The following is a 21,969-nucleotide window of genomic DNA, read 5'->3' as shown; positions in this document are numbered from 1 at the left end:
TGGGGTTGTTTATTCCATTGCAGGGGTCAAAATTTGTATGAAAAGTTCAAAATGGGAAAGTTTCCTAACTCTAGATAACTTACTCAGTATGACCTAAAAATTTGATATCCTTAGTGAAAGGATAATTTTATCCAACTCAATATCTAAGGGTTTAATCTTCTCATATAAATTATCAAAGTTCTAACGACCCTAAGTTTGCAAATTTACCTTTTTAAAACCCTTACTATCTCGAGGTCTGGTTGATGCTTAAGTTCAAGTACTATACCCCTTTGCCCCAAGCAATTCTAATTACAACAACATAAAACAATAATAATGAAAATGACCAAAACATTTCTGCGTATTTTTGAGTGGTCAAGTAACCAGATTGGAATGAACTTCGACCTTAAGATTTGCAGATAAGGGTAAAGGTCTAAAGGGCGCTGCGTTCTGACCTGAAATTTGGTTAAGGCACTAGAACAAACATAATTTGGTACTCACTCGTTATCTTTGGCATCCCGATGATCTCGAAGAAAACCGTCGAAACGCGCACAAAAGTTCATAGTTCAGGCAACCCGATTTAATAATACCGCGGAAAAACTACGCGTTCGGGAACCAATCCATCGTGACGTCATTTCAGTTGGTAAGAACGAGATTCGGTTCCCGCGACCCTCCGTGCAGCTAGTGTGCACTGGACCGCCAAAAATCTTGATCCCTCGATGATGGCCAAACGTGGCCCTTCGAAGATTTGTCCATCATGACGTCATTTAGGCAAATACTGACCTGAAATTTGAAAACAATTCCTGATTTAGCTAATTTAAATATTCATTAATCGTCATTGTCTTATACAAGGCTTAGCGTAGGGAGAAACCATCGGAGTTTAAGGGTAATCAAAGGTGTCGCCTGCTTCAGGCAGTTCAAAGTTCAAAACAGTTATAAATAAACATTTCCAAGGTCAAAAGGGTATTGAATAAACATATCCAAGGTCAAAAGGGTATTGAATAAACATATCCAAGGTCAAAAGGGTATTGAATAAACATATCCAAGGTCAAAAGGGTATTGAACAAACATTTCCAAGGTCAAAAGGGTATTGAACAAACATTTCCAAGGTCAAAAGGGTATTAAACAAACATTTCCAAGGTCAAAAGGGTATTAAACAAACATTTCCAAGGTCAAAAGGGTATTAAACAAACATTTCCAAGGTCAAAAGGGTATTAAACAAACATTTCCAAGGTCAAAAGGGTATTAAACAAACATTTCCAAGGTCAAAAGGGTATTAAACAAACATTTCCAAGGTCAAAAGGGTATTAAACAAACATTTCCAAGGTCAAAAGGGTATTAAACAAACATTTCCAAGGTCAAAAGGGTATTAAACAAACATTTCCAAGGTCAAAAGGGTATTAAACAAACATTTCCAAGGTCAAAAGGGTATTAAACAAACATTTCCAAGGTCAAAAGGGTATTAAACAAACATTTCCAAGGTCAAAAGGGTATTAAACAAACATTTCCAAGGTCAAAAGGGTATTAAACAAACATTTCCAAGGTCAAAAGGGTATTAAACAAACATTTCCAAGGTCAAAAGGGTATTAAACAAACATTTCCAAGGTCAAAAGGGTATTAAACAAACATTTCCAAGGTCAAAAGGGTATTAAACAAACATTCCCAAGGTCAAAAGGGTATTAAACAAACATTCCCAAGGTCAAAAGGGTATTAAACAAACATTTCCAAGGTCAAAAGGGTATTAAACAAACATTCCCAAGGTCAAAAGGGTATTAAACAAACATTCCCAAGGTCAAAAGGGTATTAAACAAACATTCCCAAGGTCAAAAGGGTATTAAACAAACATTCCCAGGGTCAAAAGGGTATTAAATAAACATTTCCAAAGTCAAAAGGGTATTAAATAAACATTTCCAAAGTCAAAAGAATATTAAATAAACATTTCCAAAGTCAAAAGGGTATTAAATAAACATTTCCAAGGTCAAAAGGGTATTAAACAAACATTTCCAAGGTCAAAAGGGTATTAAATAAACATTGCCAAGATCAAAAGGGTATTAAATAAACATTGCCAAGGTCAAAAGGGTATTAAATAAACATTTCCAAGGTCAAAAGAGTATTAAATAAACATTTCCTAGGTCAAAACCGTAACTAATAAGCAATCCCAAGGTCAAACCCATTCATAAATACAAAATTATAAGTTCAAACCCAATCATAGATAGGCCTAACCAACTTCCAATTCAAACCACCAACCCTAAACCAAGAAATCATTAACGAAACAAACCATATGAATCTACACTTCTCAAAACAAAAATATGTCGATCGAAGCCCGTATTAAAGAAACCTAGTTCCAAAACAAACACGATCCCCATTGAACTGATAAGTCCCCATACCATCCCGAAAAACAAAATCACTACCCAAGTCAGATAAACAACCAATTATTTTCGACAAGCCAAGCCAAGGGGGCCCCCGCATTCTGTACCCTCCCAAAGGTCTTACATTTTATCCACTCTCAAAGACAAAAAAAAATCATCAATAATATTTCCAACAAATATGTCATGGAAGAGCAGTCAAAGGGCCTCCATAATTTTTTTATCAGGAAACAAGAAATTCATTTTTAGACTCCACCCTCATTCTATTTGTAACGCTTGCTTATCTCGAAACCCTGGGTCTAGCGGATATCGTAAGTTCAAAAGATATGTTCCATAAGTTTGTCACTGGTTACAAACTGGAGCTTGTCATGAAGTGATTGAAGTAGGTCATAGATTCGAGGTAAAGCGACGTCTGGTGAGGCGCTGTCAAAGGCGGCTTAGTACAGGCTAAACAAGAAGATGAAGTCCTGCAAAATTAACCGAGTGTAAGACTTCAATTCTCGCTTGTCGTTCGGGAACTAGTTATCTCGAGCTGTAAGTCTCTAGCATAACGAAGTATAGATTGTGTCACACTTATGGAAACATATCTTATAAACTTATGCGGATATGTCTAGATGCTTTGGGCCCAGAAGAAGCGCAAAAAGCTTTCGAATCTGATGGCGGAATATTTAGAGAGAGAGAGAGAGAGAGAGAGAGAGAGAGAGAGAGAGAGAGAGAGAGAGAGGCGACGTTTTGTGTCCTGTTTACCGGAGCTGTCGTCATCTAGGTTTTTTTTTTCATTTTTTTTCACACATAAGCAAGCATCCGCAGTTTTTCCTAGGGAAACTTTATCTATTTAAGTGCTGTCGTTCGCGCTCTCTCTAGTTTTAGGGCGTGGTTATTCCAGAAACATTTTCATTCGTTTCGACACCTGACCCCAAGCCGAGTGTCCCAAGTTCCCAACTACAACTAAGCCTAAAAAGGTAGAGAAACCTTACGGTTCGAATCGAAATGTTAGATAATTTATTTTGAAGGCCTATTTAAGGATAATAGCTTCTAGTAGAATCATGAATTTCAATTACAATGACCGCAAAACTGACCCTATCAAAGTTTTGTGTCTAGTCCGCTTAGGCTATGGCTAGGTTTCGTATAAAGTGGAGTGAGTGGTTTGATAAAACTAGGGATAGATTTAATTTTAAAAGTAGGAATGGAGAAGGTTAGTATTTACTACAGTCCGACTCATAGCCCAGTAAAGATCCCTTCCCTCCAACACCTAACGAAAAGTTTAAATTATCTTATTGGCCACTTAAAGGAATAGCGACGTGATTTAAAATTTATCTCAAATCTAAAGAAAACCTTACTTTTTTGAGAGTTTAAACTCTTCTGATTCCAAAAATATGCTTGATTAATATTTAAATATGAAGGAAAACACAGAAAAAACGCTTTGAAAACTTGAAATTTGGGGGGCAAAAGCAAATTTGCGGAGAAGATTTTTGGCGGGTTTTCTCCTTGCTACGTCACTCACGCCATCTCGCGGAAAAGCCAAGCGCGCGCGCCCGAGACTCCCGAGTCTACTAATGCCATTGAGTTCAGAACATATATCTTTCTAGAGTTCTATTTGGATATCGGGTTTTCGCGCTCGAGCGACCATCGTTTTTGAAATTATGGGACGGACGGATAACTTTATCATTAGGTGGTGGCGCCATCTATTTCACTTAAAAACACATATTTGTTACTATGGCGTCTGCTATAATTTCTTAATATAGATAGGAAACGTTTAGAAACCGCTATGATAATGGAAGTAAATTGCTAGATTCGAGTAAAAACAGAGAAGTAACTGCATTAACCGATAGTATATGTATTTTTGAGCTTTCGTGATAGTCAACTTGACAAAAATGATCACCGCAAATGTCTTTTTTTGGAGTTCATTCAATTCCATTAATGGCCTGACACCATTGTTTTGGTAATTCCGAATTTTTTGTAGGGAATCTTAATGGTACAGTTCAAAAAGGGTTGAACTATCAAAATATTTATTAATTTTCTATACGTATACTATATACTTATGTTACAAAACATTTTTATTTCTACCAGTGTTGACACACTTTTATACTGAGCATTTTTGAGTCTCGACCCATTTTAAAATTTAATACATTTTCACATTATGTGTTACTTTAATAACTAATAACATATAATTCCCAAGTAAAAACACGCATTTAATAAGAAATTGATCAATATTCCATTTATTAAATATCAAATTTTATTTATTAGGCTCCACTTACTGTTTTTCAATTACCTAACTTTCATATTTCGCGCTTTACTTCTTCCTAAGCCTAATTTTCAAACTCGAGCTGCGGCGATTTTGCGGGGCGCTTTCCCGCAAAATCGTGGGAAATTCTTTTAAGCTTCTCACGTAAGGCGACAGATGGCGTTAACGACTAATGATAAAGTAATGAAATTCGACGAATCCGAGTACGCGAGGAGGAAATTCAACAAAAACTCTAGAAATACATATATTAGAACTCAATGACTAATGCCGCGCGAATCTGAATAAAATAGGCTTAACGCGGCGCTGAGACACTTAAAGGCGTCACGTGAGCGACATCTAGAGTGAAAGTTTCTCCTTACTACGTCATTAAGCGAAACAAAATTTTAACTAGGCCTTTTCCAAACACTAAACTTTGATTGCAATTTTACAAATTTCTACGAAACCAAATACAAAAGTAAACATATCATAATAAACTAGATTTTTCAAGGATTTTTTTAGCATTTTAAGTTTGTGGGTGACGAAAATTATGTCACTAACACTTTAAACTACGTTGCAGACGGGGACGGCGAAAAATACGTAATTCCTTTTTAACTCTGTCGCTATGACCCGCCTCTTCTTTCATACCCCCCTCGTCCCGTGGAAGGGGGTCCGGGACTTTGACGCGCGCCCAGATTACTCTGTTCTCCATTCCTACTTCTAAAATTAAAACTATCCCTGATAAAACCAACTTTCCTAAAGTATTCTTCCTAAGAAAACAATGCTCTGAAACTTCATTTAGATTTCTTTGATAATTAAAGTTAATCTTCAGCGTTACACGTGTTTACACGAACCTTGTATCACTGATTTACTAATGAAATCCAATTCAGGGGTACAAACAATCCCGAAATCTCCTAGCGAAATATTAGACACGTGGTAGGCCTTGTAAAATCATTCACGAATTCCAGCACGATTCTCTTGGTAATGTCTCACTCACTCGCCTCTCGTACCAAATTAAAAAAAAATCAATTCAATAATCCAATCAAGTTATCCCTAAGGCAGAGTTAATTAAATTAAAACAAGTCTAGCTTATCAGATAAAAACCTACGCGCTCAAACCATCATGGTACTCTAATTTCCAATGAAGAAAAAAAGGAAAAAAGATAGCAAAATTTCAAATCCCATCAAAATAAAAGTAGAACTACGAAATGGAGAGTAAGAAGAAAAAAAAAAAAAGATTGGAAATCTTTTTGGCCCGGGCAGGTCCATGCAGCAGCCTTAATCGGGGCCATCTTAAAGACGCTCAAATTAAGTTTTATTACCCAGAACGCTCTTAATGGCGCGGTCTCGCGATCTTCCTGGATCCCGGGGCCACGTAATGGGCATTCGTCCCCACCCCACTCTCCCCCCCTCCTCGGGCTTAAAGCGCGTTTTTTAGGACAGGGAGTTGACCAATTTGTCCCCAGACATAAAAGACCTCTTAGCGGATAAAAATAAACTCTCAGATTTTCTTTCTACCTCAACTAGACTATCCCTTCCGAAAGAAGGTAGTAGTTTAATGACACCTACAAATTTTTTTAGGGGGACCCTAAATTGTACCAGACTGCCCTGGACTAGACTTAGAAAAAAAAGAGACTCATTTTTTGTACCATAAGTAAATTACGGGGCAATGAGGGTAAAGGGAACGTCCGGAAGTAGTCTGGAAAGCTCAATTGTCAACACTATTTATTCAAGGAGCCTTAGTTCTCAACCGGAAGTAGTAAAAAATTACCATTCACAACACTAAGTATTAAAAGAATCAAAGTTCTCAACCGGAAGTAGTCACAATATCACAATTCTTAGTCTTACGTACTCAGTGAACCATAGTTCACAGGGCCCCCATTGGATAGACTTGGGGTCCACCCTTATCGGATACACTTGGGGGGCCCATATCGGATACGCTTAAGGGCCCCCTATCGGATAAGCTTGAGGGGCCCCCTATCGGATAAGCTTGAGGGGCCCCCTATCGGATAAGCTTGAGGGGCCCCCTATCGGATAAGCTTGAGGGGCCCCCTATCGGATAAGCTTGAGGGGCCCCCTATCGGATAAGCTTGAGGGGCCCCCTATCGGATAAGCTTGAGGGGCCCCCTATCGGATAAGCTTGAGGGGCCCCCTATCGGATAAGCTTGAAGGGCCCCCTATCGGATAAGCTTGAAGGGCCCCCTATCGGATGAGCTTGAAGGGCCCCCTATCGGATGAGCTTGAAGGGCCCCCTATCGGATGAGCTTGAGGGGCCCCCTATCGGATGAGCTTGAGGGGCCCCCTATCGGATGGGCTTGAGGGGGCCCCCTATCGGATGGGCTTGAGGGGGCCCTATCGGATGAGCTTGAGGGGGCCCCTATCGGAGGAGCTTGAGGGGGCCCCTATCGGAGGAGCTTGAGGGGGCCCCTATCGGAGGAGCTTGAGGGGCCCCCTATCGGAGGAGCTTGAGGGGCCCCTATCGGAGGAGCTTGAGGGGGTCCCCCCTATCGGAGGAGCTTGAGGGGGTCCCCCCTATCGGAGGAGCTTGAGGGGGTCCCCCCTATCGGAGGAGCTTGAGGGGGTCCCCCCTATCGGAGGAGCTTGAGGGGGTCCCCCCTATCGGAGGAGCTTGAGGGGGTCCCCCCTATCGGAGGAGCTTGAGGGGGTCCCCCCTATCGGAGGAGCTTGAGGAGGTCCCCCTATCGGATGAGCTTGAGGGGGTCCCCCCTATCGGATAAGCTTGAGGGGGCCCACCTATCGGATAAACTTGGGGGGCCCACCTATCGGATAAACTTGGGGGGCCCACCTATCGGATAAACTTGGGGGGCCCACCTATCGTATAAACTTGGGGCCCACCTATCGGATAAACCTGGGGGCCCACCTATCGGATAAACTTGGGGGCCCACCTATCGGATAGACTTGGGGGCCCACCTATCGGATAAACTTGGGGGCCCACCTATCGGATAAACTTTGGGGCCCACCTATCGGATAAACTTTGGGGCCCACCTATCGGATAAACTTGGGGCCCACCTATCGGATAAACTTGGGGCCCACCTATCGGATAAACTTGGGGGCCCACCTATCGGATAAACTTGTGGGCCCACCTATCGGATAAACTTGGGGGCCCACCTATCGGATAACTTGAGCCCAACCCCCTATAGGTTAACTTGAGCCCAACCCCCTATAGGTTAACTTGAGCCCAACCCCCTATTGGTTAACTTGAGCTCCCCCCCCCTTTATAGGTTAACTTGAGCCCCCTACCGGGTAATTTCGCCCCCAACCGGAAAACTTAACCCCCGCCGAGTAGTTAACCACCCATCGAACAATTAAGCAACCACCACCCTAAGAAATCATTAAAATCTCACCAGGGCAATCATCCGTGTCCTGTTGGTCTGATCGTGTCCAGGCGAAAAAATTGCCTTGCGTCCATCCATGGCTTCAAATGGCATCTTCAACATGGATTCGATTGCGGTACGGGTACACACATCTCGAATTAAATTCAATACGCAAATCCACGCGGCGAGGTTGATTTTAAACTGCCACAAAATATCTGTAACGATAATAAATTAACATATTTACAATTAAATGATTTTTCATTACTAATAACCTTAAAACTAACCCGAAATAAACCAGGGAACATTGGCCTAAAACAGAAATTCTCCCTTTCCTACGAAAATAACCGCTTTAAAATACGATAACTTACATATTCTTTCCAATTAACCGGTTCAAATCAAAGTAGGATAAAGATTTCTAATAATTAGCTATCAATAATTAATAGTCATTACTTAAAAGGAATAAAATAATTCCAGCTTATTCCCTCGTTATTCAATGGCGACCTCGCCGACGCACTTCGACACGTCTTTGCCTTCCCGAGCCGCACGTTGCAATCTGATTTCACGGGGTTCAATTAGTCAGTCCAAAGACAAATGTACGGGGTTCAATTAGTCAGTCCAAAGACAAATGTACGGGGTTCAATTAGTCAGTCCAAAGACAAATGTACGGGGTTCAATTAGTCAGTCCAAAGACAAATGTACGGGGTTTCATTAGTAAGGTCAAAGACAAATGTACGGGGTTTCATTAGTAAGGTCAAAGAAATATCTACGGGGTCTCATTAGCGTGCCCAAAACAGTGTGCGCGGAGCCACACGCAGGAAATTTAAATGGGGTAAATAAGTGTAAAGGAGAAATGGAATGGATTTTTCGATTTTAAAGGGAAATAGGCCTATTGATATTTTGAAAAGCTTTTCGATGGAATTTTGGAATAAATTAGGAATATATTTATTTATATTATAATATTTCTTCGGGTAATTTATTTCCTGCCAATAATTTCAGTTAAATTACCATAAAATATGGCAAATAAAGCATTTACCTAGATTTAAATTACTTAGGGTATTTTAATTAAGTCCCCCAAAGGTTAACTTGTGCCCCCCCCAAAGGTTAACTTGTGCCCCCCCCAAAGGTTAACTTGTGCCCCCCCCAAAGGTTAACTTGTGCCCCCCACAAAGGTTAACTTGTGCCCCCCACAAAGGTTAACTTGTGCCCCCCACAAAGGTTAACTTGTGCCCCCCACAAAGGTTAACTTGTGCCCCCCACAAAGGTTAAAATGTGCCCCCCACAAAGGTTAAAATGTGCCCCCCACAAAGGTTAACTTGTCCCCCCCACAAAGGTTAACTTGTGCCCCCCACAAAGGTTAACTTGTGCCCCCCACAAAGGTTAAATGGTGCCCCCCACAAAGGTTAAATGGTGCCCCCACAAAGGTTAAATGGTGCCCCCCACAAAGGTTAACTTGAGTCCCCCCCAAAGGTTAACTTGAGTCCCCCCCAAAGGTTAACTTGAGTCCCCCCCAAAGGTTAACTTGAGTCCCCCCCAAAGGTTAACTTGAGTCCCCCCCAAAGGTTAACTTGAGTCCCCCCAAAGGTTAACTTGAGTCCCCCCCAAAGGTTAACTTGAGTCCTCCCCCAAAGGTTAACTTGAGTCCTCCCCCCAAAGGTTAACTTGAGTCCTCCCCCCAAAGGTTAACTTGAGTCCCCCCAAAGGTTAACTTGAGTCCCCCCAAAGGTTAACTTGAGTCCCCCCAAAGGTTAACTTGAGTCCCCCCAAAGGTTAACTTGAGTCCCCCCAAAGGTTAACTTGAGTCCCCCCAAAGGTTAACTTGAGTCCCCCCCAAAGGTTAACTTGAGTCCCCCCAATAGGTTAACATGAGTTCCCCCCAATAGGTTAACATGAGTCCCCCCCAATAGGTTAACATGAGTCCCCCTCCAATAGGTTAACATGAGTCCCCCCAATAGGTTAACATGAGTCCCCCCCAATAGGTTAACATGAGTCCCCCCAATAGGTTAACATGAGTCCCCCCAATAGGTTAACATGAGTCCCCCCAATAGGTTAACATGAGTCCCCCCCAATAGGTTAACATGAGTCCCCCCCAATAGGTTAACATGAGTCCCCCCAATAGGTTAACTTCGCCCCCCTACCGGGTAATTTAGCCCCCACCGAGTAGTTAACCACCCACCGAATATTTAAGCAACCACCACTCTAAAAAATCATTAACACTAATCTCACCAGGCTAATCGTCTGTGTCCTGTTGGTCTGATCGTGTCCAGGCGAAAAAAAAATGCCTCGCGTCTATCCATGGCTTCCAATGGCTTCTTCAACATGGATTCGATTGCGGGTACACGCATCTCAAAAAAAAATCAATACGCAAATCCACGCGGCGAGGTTGATTTTAAACTGTCACAAAATATCTGTAACGATAATAAATTAACATATTTACAATTAAATGATTTATCATAACTAATATAAGCTTAAAACTAACGCGAAATAAACCAGGGAACATTGGCCTAAAACAGAAATTCTTCCTTTCCTACGAAAATAACCGCTTTAAAATATGATAACTTACATATTCTTTCCAATTAAACGGTTCAAATCAGAGAAGGATAAAGATTTCTAATAATTAGTTGTCAATAATTAATAGTCATTACTTAAAAGCAATAAAATAATTCCAGCTTATTCCCTCGTTGTTCAATGGCTACCTCGCCGATACATCTCGCCACGTCTTTGCCTTCCGAGCCGCACGTTGCAATCAGATTTCACGGGGTTCAATTAGTCAGTCCAAGGACAAATGTATGGGGATTCATTAGTAAGGTCAAGGAAAAATCTACGGGGTCTAATTAGCGTGCGCAAAACAGTTGCGCGGAGCGACACGCGGGAAATTTAATTGGGGTAAAAAAGTGTAAAGGAGAAATGGAATGGATTTTTCGATTTTGAAGGGAAATATTGATATTTTGGAAGAGTTTTTTTTTTGGAATAAATTAAGAAAATATTTATTTATATTATAATATTTCTTCGGGTAATTTATTTCCTGCCAATAATTTCAGTTAATTTGCCATAAAATTTGGCAAATAAAGTATTTACCTAGATTTAAACTACTTAAGGTAAGATAATTAAGGTATTTTAATTAAAGACAGTAATTACAGTTAAATTACCGTAATTATATCAGTAGAAACCTTTGAAATTTGTGCACAAAAAGTGTTTTAAGTAATATTTTGAGATTAAATCTGTATTAAACGATGTCAACAATATTTCTCGAGGTAATTTAACTAATGATGACAATTTAAACGAAATAATGGTAATTTAAGGTAAATTACCATTAAATACACCATGAAAATCATTGAAATTTTCAGAAATTGTAAATATTAGACGTATAATATGAATGTTCGGAAAGTTTTTGTCTAACTAATGATGATAATTTAAACTAAATGACGGCAATTTAAACTAAATGATGGTAATTTAAGCTAAATTACGATTAAATACACCAAAAAAATCATTGAAATTAACAGAAATTGTAAATATTAGTCGTAAATTTGAATATGAATGTTTGGAATGCTATTGTCTAAGTTTTAGTTCACTTAGGATAGTGCATACATGGCTAATTACCAATTTCTTGGTGTAATCATCACATTTTGAACTATAAGTACCGCAAAACCTTGAGACCCAGAATATTTCCCTGGCCCAAATGCAAAATGATACAATGTTTCTAAGTCACATAAGAGAACAAAACATTCAGTAAAAAAATTAAATGACACCAAAACAACCCATCAGTTGACATGACAGTAACTCCTTTTACGATGACATAAGACTCCTAAAGACTAAGGTTTATAAATAGAACTATTAGCTAATTTCATTTGACTAGCTAGGCCTAACCGCAGTCTCTATCCTGCACACATCTCAACAAGGCGTCTTGAATGACACAGGAGAAGCGCTGGTAATAGGCGGAGGAAACCGGAAACGAGTCGTTTGACATTGAAATGGGATGACAGGCCAATCTAGACAGGGAAAGCCACGGAAAGAAACAAGCTAACTAAAGACGTGAGGTCAAAGGTCTTTAGATGTCTTCTTTCCTCTTTACTTAGATGGACGCTAATTACGAGATATACCAACCCAAGAACCCTAGAATCTGGGGCAGACAGATGGTTGAAATGCTTTCAATACCGCCCTCTCATCTAGTTCTACTCTACCCAGTGCTGCGAAGACAGAGGCCTATAACCAACGATGTCTCACGTGACCTAGTCGTTCAAGCTTTCTTCAACGTCTTGCCTCATTTTGCCTCCGTTTAAATATTATCCTTCGAACTCCTCTTTGCTCAGATAGAAGAAAAAAATTGGTTTAATTCTTGATGCAAAGACATCCTAAGATGCAGATGGTCTAGTTTTTATTTTCAAGTCGATTATAAAGCGATTCAACAGAGTCAATTTTAAGTCTTAGGGGTTCATTATCTTTGATCGAGAAATATTTGAGCACACATCGATTGTTCAAACGTTAATTTCAAATTTTACTGTTGCAAAGAAAAGTTTCTCTCTATGCAAATTAGAAAACTATGAAAGTCTGTAGACCTTCGAGCGTAAAAATTTTTAATTAACAATATACATTTGCAATTAAGGCAAAGTTCTTCGTCTGTAGTTCAGAAAAGTATTTTCAAAGAAAACCCTTGTCTTAGAAACTTTGCAAAAAGCGGGTCTTACGTCTGGAAGTAAATTTAAAATGAACCATTTGCAAAATGAGTATATAATTATTTCCAAGAACTCTGCTAATGGCTGATTCTTATTTGAAATAAGTGTTTTTCCAGGACCTTTTAAAAGATAGTTATTTGGACGACCCTAAACAAATATATCTGGCCTACAATTTTAAGCAACGATATCTGGCCTATAAATCTAAGCAGCAAAGATATCTGGCCTATAATATAAAGCAATAATATCTGGCCTATAATTCTAAGCAGCAAAGATACCTGGCCTATAAATCTAAGTAGCTAAGATATCTGACCTATATTTCTAAGCAGCAAAGATATCTGGCCCGCAAGTCATTGAAAAGATACATAATATACACATTTGACATTGACCTATCCCTTCAAACTAGCATTTATAAATAGCCTAAGCTAAACGGCTTCCAACAGACACAAAAACATTTTTCAAAATCTTTAGATACGTCCTTCTGGCGTCAGAACTAAAACCAGTCATCCATCATAGTCGGATTTACATAATTATTGGAAGCTTCTTTGATCTTTAAGAAAGTGATACATGGCCGCATCTGGACCGACAGCACCCCCGAAACCTCCAAAAATACCCTCAAAAACCTCCCTACCACCATGCATGGCCCAGTATTCTTTAAAAGAAAGAAAATCGATGCAAATTCTACCGAGCCCTCTCTTCCCAGCATCCCATCTTTTCTCTTTCTTTCTACTCCTCTCACTCACTCTTTTTGAAGTTTAAGAAACGACGAGTGGAGAGAGAGAGAGAGAGAGAGAGAGAGAGAGAGAGAGAGAGAGTTCAAGGCATAGAAAGGAATTTGAATTTATTATTTTTAATGATTTAAGTTTAAGCTTCGCGATTCTGCTTAAAGGAAGTGTATGCAAAACGTTTCTTCAGCGATGGGGAAAAATGAGGGTGGGAATCCCGATCAGTATTTAGTAAGCCGTCACTTTAAAGTTAAATATTGCCTTTTAAAGAAATGAAAGAGAAGAAAGAAAGAAAAATTTGCGGGGAAGTTGTCGGTCGGTTGAAGAGGTTTACATTTTTCAAAAGGTTGTAAAGTACAAGTTTACAACTTATAGTTCAAGATTAAAACGTTGTTTTATCTTTTGGAAATGAAAGGAATAGATACCTGATCTCTGACCAATTAAAGACAACTTATTGACAATTAAAACGATTGGAGGATAATTTTTCACAGACAACATATTTTAGACTCGTTTTTTAGTTTATCAAATATCAATTAAACGATGTAATTAATTGGTCATGAAGATTAAATAAAACGTTCAGAAAGGAATGTTTCATAAAAATTAAAACAAATTTCGATGCCTTTTAACATAAACTTTTAAAGTAAATTATCTTGAATCTAAATGAAGTTTAGCTCAAGAACTAGTAAAGTGAGATTCTCGTAGTCTCGACTGAGGACTTCTGTTTAACTAAGTCTATAGTACTTTTACGAGTGGAATCCAATGAATGAAGAAAAGGAAAAGACCAACAGCAAGTAAGAACACTTGTCTAACTTTCAAAGTAGTCCGATGAAAGGTTTTTGGTTTTTCTTGAAAAAAGATCAATAAAACGAGACCCTTGATCAAATAGACAGAAACAAACGACCATAAACTAGTCAATAGTACGCTCATTACTTCCAATTGGTTTGCTAAAAACCATGCGCTGGTATAGGCCTAACAGAAATAAAACAGAATTCACTCATTTCCCCACAACATCTGAAAACAGACAATAAAATAGGTGAAACCAGACAGGATTTACAACTAAGATTCTATCACTTAAGCAACAATAAACACGACAATAAATAACAAAGAGAAGAGGCTTTAGCTTTTAACTGATTTATACAGTTCAAACAATTTAATATAGTTAAACAAATTCTACTTCATTAAGTTTTGAATAATTAAACAACGGTTAAATTGAACTCGTTGAACTTACTCAAAACTCTGGACGAAAAAGTAGCCTAGTAATTTTCACATAGCTCTGTCAAAGATACCCCAAATTCCATGTAAGCTTACAGTACATTGTAACGACTTAGGTCGTCCCAAAGTGGTGGGCTTTGTGTGTACATTTATTTAATTACGATCTCGGGTGGGCTCCCCCTGAATTCTCCTTTGTCGAAGGCCGTCCATTATTTTAGCGTTGACTGGACGTTGGTGATTTATCAAAAGCTCGGACAATGGACCTATTTAGGCACGTGGGGATACCGGGACCACTATCCACCAGACCACCAACGTTCCAGGCGCTTCCTTTGTGTCCTCTTAACTATACGCTATACAATCTCCTTCGTTCCGGGTCCATTCTTTTCAACTATGACCCCTAAAACTATACCAATGACGTCACGGAAGTCGCGCGATTTCTTTCCGGAGTCCGGAGTGCATGGGCTTAAAAAAGTGATAGGAAACAGTCCTTTGCAAGTTGGGAGGTATATATTTGAGAGAATATGCCAATAAACCTAATTTACAACAGCGTGAACCATCAGCCTCGAAACACAGCGTAATATTTTTTGAGAATTTTAGGCATAGTAATGATTAGAGTACATTCCTCACGTCAGTCATTGCTTATCAAGGACAACGAATCGGGGACATTCTGATTTTCAATTTCCATGCTTATATCCATAAGTTTATAAGATATGTTCCATAAGTATGTCACTACCTATACTTCGTAATCCTAGAGACTTATAGCTCGAGCTAGTTCGAGAACGACAAGCGAGAATTGCAGACTACACACGCCGTTTTTCAGTCCATCTAGGTCCTATTTAGTCTGTACCAAATTAAGCCTTTGACAGCGCCTCACCTCGAATCTATAACCTACGTCACTTCATGACAAGCTGCACTTTATAACCAGTGACAAACTTATGGAACATATCGTATGAACTTATGTTATGTCCAGTACAAAATTATCTACCCTCTGTCCCACTGTTTCGTCCCTCGTGATTCCGAATTAGGCCTATTGTCCATGTAAGTGCAAAGGCCTAAAAAACGCTGGGTCATTCCTTGTAGATTTTCCTGACACGCGTGCTGAAGACAAGGACAGATTGACTGAATACGTAATTCTTTTTCCCGTCTTTTTCGTTTACAGTACTTTGTTTGTAGGAGGGGAAAAGTTGAGGGTTATGAAAATGGATTTGAATAAAAAACAGAAAAAGGCCCGAAAAAGCGGAACGGAAAATTAAATTATATCTGGGATAGAATTCGGGGACGAGGCTTAGGGTATACAGAGCGGGAGAATAGCTTGTTATATCGTGTGTTTCTTTACAGGAAAGTACAGTTTTACATAACATTGAACTTAGGAGGAATGGACCACTATAAGGTCATTTTGGGGTGGAAATATTTGAAGTTATCATTCGTGAATGGAGAGAAGATTTTACGATGTATTTACAATCTGAATGCTTTCTTTTTCTTTGCTATTTTACATATTTCTTTATGAAAAAATGAACCATCGTGGTATTTTACAGATCCTGTATCTACGGCGTGTTTTTGATAAGTCTGCCATATACTTATCAGATACTTCAATACACAATAACACACAAAAAACCACACCAAAACTTACAGTGGAAAATTAGTAAAATACGAACTAAAGATAGAAATGGCTAGAAAAAAGCTCATTTAATGGAACAGAAATTAATGTACTGGTATTAATTAAGGTACGCGGAAATAATTTGCTAAGCAAATTTTCCACGTGGGCCTATAGCTCCAGAAATAGGAGGTATAAAAAAATTATATTTCGAAATATTAATGGAAAAAATCCACATACACAATCCGCAAAAGTCGAGTTTTATTAGGGATTCCCTCCTCCCACTATTATAATAATGGGCAGAAGTTCATCAACTGAAAGAGTTATATGAAGGTTTCTTTTATGTTAAACCGGGAATAGATTTAATTTTAGAAGTAGGAATGGAGAACGGTTAGTATTTACATCAGTCCGACTCATAGACCACCCAGTATAGAGCCCCTCCCTCCAACACGTAACGAAAATTTTAAATAATCTTATTGGCTCACTTAAACTACGTTTTGATGACGATGCTGACGGGGACGGCGAAAAATATGTAATTCCTTTTTTACCTCTGTCGCTATGGCCCGCCTCTTCTTTCATTCCCCTCCGTCTCGCGGAAGGAGGTCCGGGACTTTGACGCGCGCCCAAATTACTCTGTTCTCCATTCCTACTTCTAAAATTATATCTATCCCTGGTGAAAGTAAACGTACCAGGTGTGTAACTATTACTTCAATTTGTATACTTCTGCCAGAAGGAAAGAGCCTTGACGTAGAAAGAAAAAAATGGTGGTTTTTCCGTAAGAAATTTGCATAGACGGAGGCGGGTTGGGTAAGAACTTAATCAGTAAGAGAAAAGAGGGAATAAGGAAGGGGAAGAGATTAATTTTGCAATCTCTTTCTCCATAAGGAAAGGCGGTACGAAAAAAGCGGGAAAAAATTGATGAGGAAAAGTAGAAGTACCAATCAAAGAGACAACCCCAATTACTTTCTTATTAATATAGCTCTTTAATATTCCGAATAACGGTGTCCCTCCCTCCATCTTTCACCTCTCTCTCTCTCTCTCTCTCTCTCTCTCTCTCAACCAACATGGATCATGGTGAGAATAGTGGTGGTGAACGATAGCGAGAAGCACTACTAATTTGCAATCAAGAAAAATCAGAACCGCAAACGAAAACCTATATCCAATCCATCCTGTCTTCTCTTCTCTTCCCCCACCTCATTCTTCAGTATTGATTTCAACATCATTATCATGATGATGATGGTGGTGGTTCGAGAGTGAACTTGAGTAATGTTTAAGTTCCTTAAAGGGATATATATACTCCGGACTATATTTTTTTTTATTTTTTTAATTGAAAGAGTGTATAAAATAATATGAGTATATCAATTAGAACCATGTTTCTATCTACATATTAGAGCTCCTACAAGCACCTACAAGTACCCAGAAGCACCTACAAGCACCCACAAGCACCTACAAGCACCCAGAAGTACCTACACTCACCCAGAAGTACCTACAAGCACCCAAAAGCACCTACAAGCACCCAGAAGTACCTACACTCACCCAGAAGTACCTACAAGCACCCAAAAGCACCTACAAGCACCCAAAAGCACCTACAAGCACCCAGAAGTACCCACACTCACCCAGAAGTACCTACAAGCACCCAAAAGCACCTACAAGCATCCACAAGCATCCACAAGCACCTACAAGCACCCATAAGCATCCACAAGCACCTACAAGCACCCACAAGCACCTACAAGCGCCTACAAGCACCTACAACCACCCACAAGTACCTACAAGCACCCACAAGCACCTACAAGCACCCACAAGCACCTACAAGCACCCGGAAGTACCTACACTCACCCAGAAGTACCTACACTCACCCAGAAGTACCTACAAGCACCCAAAAGCACCTACAAGCACCCAGAAGTACCTACACTCACCCAGAAGTACCTACAAGCACCCAAAAGCACCTACAAGCACCCAAAAGCACCTACAAGCACCCAGGAGTACCTAAAAGCACCTACAAGCACCCACAAGCACCTACAAGCGCCTACAAGCACCTACAAGCGCCTACAATCACCCACAAGCACCTACAAGCACCCACAAGCACCTACAAGTACCCATAAGCACCGACAAGCACCTACAAGCACCCACAAGCACCTAGAAGCGCCTACAAGCACCCACAAGTACCTACAAGCACCCACAAGCGCCTACAAGCACCTAAAAGCACCCACAAGCACCTACAAGCACCTACAAGCACCGTTCTCCATTCCTACTTCTAAAATTAAATCTATCCCTGGTTATATCAAGGTAAGCTTTTTTCAATCTAAATTTTTCCAAATTCACAGAACAATATTAGAAAAATATTAACAACTGAAAAAGTGCTTGCTTTAATTTTAATTTTTCATTACGATAATGGAAAAATATACCCAAAAAAAAACCTACAGCTCAAGTTCAACGTAATATATCAATATGTGATAATAAAAAAACCCAAAATTCAAAGAAAGCTATAGAGCTAAGTTCATAAAAATCATAGAATCAAGTCCCCTTACCAATATTCAAAGTATAAGAAGGAAAAAAGTCAATCAAAGAGTCTAGACGCATCCTTTCTTTCGTTACGACCCAAAGTAACCTAAAAGCCGTTAGCATTTAGTCCTTTCGGATCAATTCCTTTTTTTTTCTAGACATATTACAGAAAAATGCTAAGCCGGGAGCCTCCTCCTAGATTATGTCTCGTTATTAAGATGGGAATTATTTCCAAAGCTCGGCAATCGTTATTGGCCCGTGAAGACCTGCATGGCAATCTTATTAAGAAAGGCATAGGCGCAAGCCACAAAATCAACATCCCGTACAAAAATAAACCAACCACAAAAACCGGAGAAATAAAAATAAATTAGAAAAAAGGATAGCGACTAACAAGAATTCGAGAATGTACGTCTACAGTGGCTATATAATATTCCAATTAGACAATGCAATGTAGTTGAAATTACGTGTGATCAGAAGATCGTTAAGTAAAGAGGATGGTTTTTCGAAGCTATAAGTACAATGCTTTTACAAACGTTCCACTTTTTGTAAAATGCGCTTTGAAAGCCACACTTATAATTTATTAAGTGTTTCTAAAAACCGCAGTCTTCTATTGGAAAATATACCAATTCAAATTGGAAGTGAGAAAATTTTGAGGTGAATTCTTATTTTGAATTAGGGCACTTTGACAAGAGATATGAAATTACAGTAATTTTTAGTACACTTGGTTATACATCAAGAGATTTGAACTCTGAGCATTAAAATTTCAAAAAATCATGTTTAATAATTTATATTACCACGGTAAATCATCATTTGTAAAAATATTTTAAGATAGAAATCGGTAAATTACTGTTAAGTTACGTATGGTAAATTACCGACTCTCATCTCCTAACTTTGATTGAAGAGAAACATTATATTATTAAACTAAATAAATAAACAAATAGTTAATTAAAAATAATATTAAATTCGAATTAAACCCTTTGATAAGTCATTAACATATCCTCAGAATTTCTCTTATATTTCTCAAGAAGAAACATTCTATTAATTTCAAATTTTTTTCAATTCGCCATCCATATTTTACTAATGATTATGAGCTTTTGAACTGATCCCTTTATACAAGCGTATGTTCGTGTTTGTTGAACTTTCAGGCTGAAACGGGATACACTCGCGCCATTGCAGAAATGCGGGTTTTGCAAAGGGGTAGAGAGGTGGAGGAAAAAAGTTAATTTGCAATCAATATATCCACTCGAATAAGGGATAATCTCCTCTCGCGCAATTAACTCCGCGCTGACCGCAAATGTTCTTCTACGGACTAGCTATATTCCGCATATAATCGTTCCCCAGTAGACCTTGCATCGTTGCGGTTTTCTACGTATATTAACAAACAACGAGGTTTATCGACCAGGCCAACCTTTACGAGACCATCACCCAAAATGACTCCCTCTTGAATATAATCTTAGACAGTGTAATGCTCAATACCGCTATAAGACTTGTGTTTTTTGGAATTTTATTGTCTTAGTCTTGGAGAGTTACTTCAATTAAGTTATATGTCTAATTTCAAGATGTTTTATAGAAATTGTATAGCTTTTCATCAAAACTTTCTAAAGTGCTTTTTTATCCAATGAACTTGAATTTACCAAAAATACGTATTCTCAAATACCTACATTATACCTTATCCAAAAATTTTTATTTACAAAACACTTCCGATTATTTAAGAAGTGATGACCGATAAGGTAAATTAGGCGATGTCGATTCCGACTCAAATACCGAACATTTACTATAACCAATACCGATTTTAACCGATAATTCGAACTCGGCGTGATAACCGATTATTTAACACTAAAGAAACCGATATTGACGGATTATTCACCTATTTTACCAATTTTTAACCGATTATTACCGATTACTAACCGATTAATTGGTATAAATCGGTAAGATTACCAATTATTTAACGCAATGAGACCGATATTAACCGATTAATCAGTAAAACCCGTTAAATTAACCTCTAACCGTGCCATATCGGTCACCGTCCCGATACCGATACCATCGATTCCTGCCCATCACTAGAAAATACACAAAATCGAGAGATAAATTGAAGTTTTGTCGAAATCTTGTTGACCGTGTATAAGAAATTCCCATTTAGCGCTCAACTAGTTTCTTTTTTTTTAGTGGAGAAAGAAGATCTCGAGTAAAGTAGTTCTGTATAACCCTTTTCCCCCAAATTGGCATCCCAGCCCGAGTTCAGTTCACATACAAAAAAGCCAAATTTCGCCCCTTTTCTTTCAACTCGATCGCGCCAAGTATCGCGATACGACAGGGTCCATCCAACGAGTACATTGTTCCTCAGCTACAGAAGGGATGGAAGGGTTACGAGAAACAAAAATGACTTTTCTAATGACCCCCCAAGAAATCGATGAACCGAGAATCAGAGTGTATAGAGTCTAGCTCCGCAACGGATCTTTAACTTCCGAAATTTTCTTTTTTTACCCTTTCTTTGTGTTGTTCTATACCAGAAGTACATTAATTAGTGGAAGTAAAAACAATTAAAGAGTTAGTATTTGTTATACTAGAAATAGTGGGGTTAAGAACGCAAAAATACGTCGTGATAAAAGAGCAGCAAATGCTTAAGGTAAAGAAAAGCCAACTGAGAAAATATTTCTAAATTTCTAAAAATTTCAGGTTTTCAATAATTCTTTAAAAAAAATATCCTTGGGTTTCCTGACTCATGATTTAACGTGGTAAGACAATAAGAATCTTTTTGAATAAAAAGAAAAAGACAGATGAAAGTTTAAAGACCATATCAATCAAATTTTTGAAGGGAAAATTGTCCCCTTTATAAACGAGGTCATACACTTTCGTTTAAAGTCGGTAACGTTTGTGGAAAGAAAATCTACAAGAACTTTCACTGAATGAATCAACTTCAACTTAAAGAGACAAAGAAACATGTTGAAAACCAACCATTGTATGAATAACAAAAATTCAAACGCATCGTTTAAAATTGCAAATAATGAATAAAAAGCTTCAATTAAATAAATTTACTTAATGGTTTTCACGTTATTAGATCAACCCTGCAGGAATCCATAAGTTAAGAGTAATCATTGTGCCCCAATATCTTTCGTGTTAATCTCTATGCGGGGTTTGTGGGCGGGGCTTAAGTGCTCTCTGTCACTTCTCATAATTCTGACGTAATTCTACTGTGATTTCAATGATTGGTCGTCTGCACGAAGTTTAGCTAGCTCCTCCCTCAAAACCCACCTAGATACATTGAGAAAATTCCTAAACAATGTTCCCTATTACCTTATGAATTCCTGTTCCAACCTCAAGCAAATAATCATTAATTATTAAATTAATTAGAAGCCATTTAACAGAAAACAA

At 38.7% G+C, this 21,969-nt stretch overlaps 1 long non-coding RNA gene across 1 annotated transcript in view; it reads right to left on the bottom strand.

Moving 5' to 3' along the window:
- Nucleotides 1-518: 518 nt before the first annotated feature.
- LOC149690424 (uncharacterized) overlaps nucleotides 519-21,969 on the bottom strand; it is a 121,150-nt gene continuing 99,699 nt past the window's right edge. Inside the window, exons 5-7 of the long non-coding RNA XR_016383735.1 lie at nucleotides 10,121-10,302; nucleotides 7,928-8,112; nucleotides 519-759 (exon numbers count right to left, since the gene is read on the bottom strand). This is a non-coding gene — a long non-coding RNA (uncharacterized LOC149690424). The remainder of the gene's footprint in view (nucleotides 760-7,927; nucleotides 8,113-10,120; nucleotides 10,303-21,969) is intronic.

Source organism: Phalangium opilio, unplaced genomic scaffold (genome assembly GCF_054372755.1).
Source record: "Phalangium opilio isolate 3A_F unplaced genomic scaffold, DU_Popi_V2 ptg000031l_1, whole genome shotgun sequence".
Classification (NCBI taxonomy): domain Eukaryota; kingdom Metazoa; phylum Arthropoda; class Arachnida; order Opiliones; family Phalangiidae; genus Phalangium; species Phalangium opilio.
The sequence above is the reverse complement of the archived record's forward strand: the minus strand, read 5'-3'. Positions and strand labels throughout refer to the sequence as shown.